A 3,440-nucleotide genomic window follows, 5' to 3' on the forward strand; every position below is an offset into this window, starting at 1 on the left:
AAAAAAAAAAAAAAAAAAAAAAAAAGGCTTGGGCTGGGGATTTGGCTCAGTGGTTCCAGCGCCTGCCTTGCAAGCACAAGAGCCCAAGTTCAATCCCCAGGCTCCATTTCTTTGATTAACTGCATCCTCCAGGGCGCATCCTTTCCCTCCTCTGAGGTCATCATCACTGTCAAATTTATGGTTTTCCTGCCTCAGCCTCGCCAGTGCTGGGATTTATAGGTGTGCACCACCACACCTGGTTTCAAGCCTCTTTTTGTTTCTTTGTGTGTGTTTTTTTTTTTTTTTTTTTTTTTTTTTTTGTTTGGGGGTGGGGCGTTTGTGTTCGCTTTGTCAGGGATCGGAACTTGTGTCCTACGCTTGCAAGGCAGGCATTGGAACCACTGGACCAAATCCCCGGCCCTGTGTGCGCTTGTTTCTGAGATAGGGTCTCAATCTGCGGCTCAAACTGGCCTCAAACTCATTGCAATCCTCCTGCCTCAGCCTCCCAAGTGCTGGGATTATAAGAATGAGCCACTGTGCCTGGAACGTCAAGTCTCTTTTATGGGGTTACTAAAGCCTTGCCTGTACCCACAGCCTTGATGACCTACTCACCTCTAACAGGACATAAATTTGGGGGTAATACACAGCATAGGAGCGTATGGCACGGGAGCCAGGCTAAGCACACAGTAGCTTCTCAGATGTTAGCCGCTGGCCATTTACTTGAAGCCCCCACCCTGCCTGTATCTGTCCTCCCCGAGGAGGGTGGCTTCTGTCCTTGCCACCCTGTGGCCAGTGCTGTCAGTGCAGCTTTTTCAGCGAGGTCAGAGTTTGAGCTCAGTCCTTCCTGACTTACAGGCAGGTGGAGGAGGCCACACAGGCTCAGCCCACTATGGAGGTCAGTGCCTGGCTCCTAGCGAGGCCTGCTCTCATTTCTTTTGGAGCAGCGAGTACAGGCCCTAGGACCTATTTCTAATGGCATAAATGAGGGTGTTTGGAGAGTCCAATGCCATTTTATCTGTTTTCTCTTTGGATATAGAATCAGCAGCAAACAGTAGAAGATGCAGTGTCATAATCATGTGTCAGGGCCGGGTGTGGTGGCGCACACCTGTAATCCCAGCACTCAAGGAGGCTGAGGCAGGAGGGTGGAGAGTTTGAGGTCAGCCTGGGCTACATAGTGGGATCCTGACTCTAAAAACCAAACACATGCTTATCTTAGAGCAATAACCCTTTCTGGTATCCCATGGTTTCCAAGAGTCACGCATCCATAGTGGCCTAGCTGTGTGGCCCGGCACAGGATCTCCTGCTCTTGGCATCCTGATGCCAGCCAGTGCCCTGTCACCTGAAGCCACAACTAGGCTCCTGTCACCTGTGCACCTCTACAGGATGACTACTTGTGGGTCCCCACCTCATGGCAGTGTGGGAAGGGTTGACACCTCCTGGACACTTGTCAGGGAGAAGCGAGAATCACCACAGCCACGTCTGATCTTGCCACGGTCTTGGTAGTTTCAGTGCACTCTGAGATTGTAAATGGCTTGGCCTTCAAAATTAGCCGCAGCTGTGACCTCTGTCCCTGCAGTAAAAGCCACTCTTCCCTGTCTGTGCCTGGGGCAGGGTACACTGGCTCACTGGGCAGGAATAACAGGAAGATAAAGGCAGCTGCAGAGTTAGCAGGAACAATGATTTCTCTCCAGGATATGCTTCCTTACTTGTGGGAACTCTGTTCTGTAAAATCATAAACTGTTAGAAATTCTATCAGTAAAAATAAAATGTTTTCCAGGTGTGGTAGTGCATGCCCATAATCGCAGCACCTGGGAGGTTGAGGCAAGAGGATTGCTGCACGTTCAAGGCCAGCCTGGGCTATATAGGGAGTTCAAAGCCAGCCTGAACTATATAGTGAGACCCTGTCACAAAAACAACAAAGAATGAAACCAGATTCGACTGCCTGTTCTGGAGTAACAGAATGTGGCAGGAGTTACATTACTTCCTTCCAAGGGTAGTGGCCCCTGTGCTCTGCACTTTTATTTTTTCCATATCAGGAATGGAACTGAGGACCTTGTGCTTGTGAGGCAGCGCCACTGAGCTAAATCCCCAGCCCATAGGTGCCAGTTCTTAAACGTCCCAGCACCTCTTAACCACCATGCCCAGGACCAGGGTTCCCATGAACCTTTGGCCCAAACCATGGAGATCCCCTCTTCAGTTTCCAGGTCACACCGATCATTCAGAGTCTGGAGTAAATCCCTGCTCTAGAATTTCTGTCTGGACCTCAGGGACAGACTGCGCCTGTGCTCTGCGTGCTCCTCAGTGCCCAAGCATGCAATTATCAAAAATCTCTTCTGGGACTGCAAAAAAAAAAGAATAAATAATCCTTTTCTTTTTTTTTTTTTTTGGTACTGGCAATTGAAAATAATCCATTTTGAAAGACTGCCACAGATCAAGCAGTGTGCTGCTATTGAGGAACTCAGAACAATTTATCGCAATTCTCATGGGAATTTGAGGCAGACAAAAGACCAACATTTAATTAAAACATTGCACATGGAATTAATTATAATGCTGAGAAGTGTTATAAATCTTGGTGTGATGAGAACTCTTTCAACAGCAGGCCCAAGTCAAAGAGCTTTCTGCCACCCAGGTCTGAAAGAGACATCTAACTCCTTCTGGGACAGACCCAAGCTTGTCACCTGCCAGCTTTACAAATCAGTTTAACTCACTCATGTTTTCTTTCTATGGTGAGATATGACCTTTTCATTGTTATTGTTGTTTTATGTTTTTTTGAGACAGGGTCTCATTGTCCTTGTTAAGCTTGGCCTTGAACTCACTATGTAGCCCAGGTTGGCCTCAAACTCAGAGCGATCCTCCTGCTTCAGCCTCCCAGGTGTTAGAATTACAGGTGTGCACTACCACGACCAGCTGGGTTTTTTTGTTTGTTTTTCGTACCGGGTCAAACTCGGGTCCTTGCGCTTGCAGAGGCAGGCAGTAGCACCACTGAGCTAACCCCAGCCCTGCCAGTTTTCGAATTTTGCATTTCCCCTCCCTTTTTTTTTTCTTCCCTGTGATACTAGGAATTGAGCCCAGGGCCCTTGTTTTGAATTTTCTATTTTGAGACATGATGTTGCTAAGTAACTAAACTACCCAGGCTGAGGTCGAATTTGCCATTCTCCTGCTTCAGCCTCCTGAGTGCTAGGATCAGAGTGCTAGGATTACAGGCGAGCACCACTAAACTGCATTCCATTTTCAGGCACTCACAGGCCTCAACCATCCGAAACCTCTTTCCCGATGTACACTGCTCTGGTTTCTGAGCCTTTGCACTTGCTGGTCTTCTGCGTGGGGGAGGCTCGAACTCTGCCGAAAATTTAAAAGTTGGAAATCAATAAGTGAACGGATGGATGGATGGATGGAAGGATGGGACGGAGGCTATTTGAAAAGGTGTCGGGCGGATCGGTACCACGGCCAGCTCTTCGGGG

Source organism: Fukomys damarensis, unplaced genomic scaffold (assembly GCF_012274545.1).
Source record: "Fukomys damarensis isolate Sample0158 unplaced genomic scaffold, DMR_v1.0_HiC HiC_scaffold_19, whole genome shotgun sequence".
Classification (NCBI taxonomy): domain Eukaryota; kingdom Metazoa; phylum Chordata; class Mammalia; order Rodentia; family Bathyergidae; genus Fukomys; species Fukomys damarensis.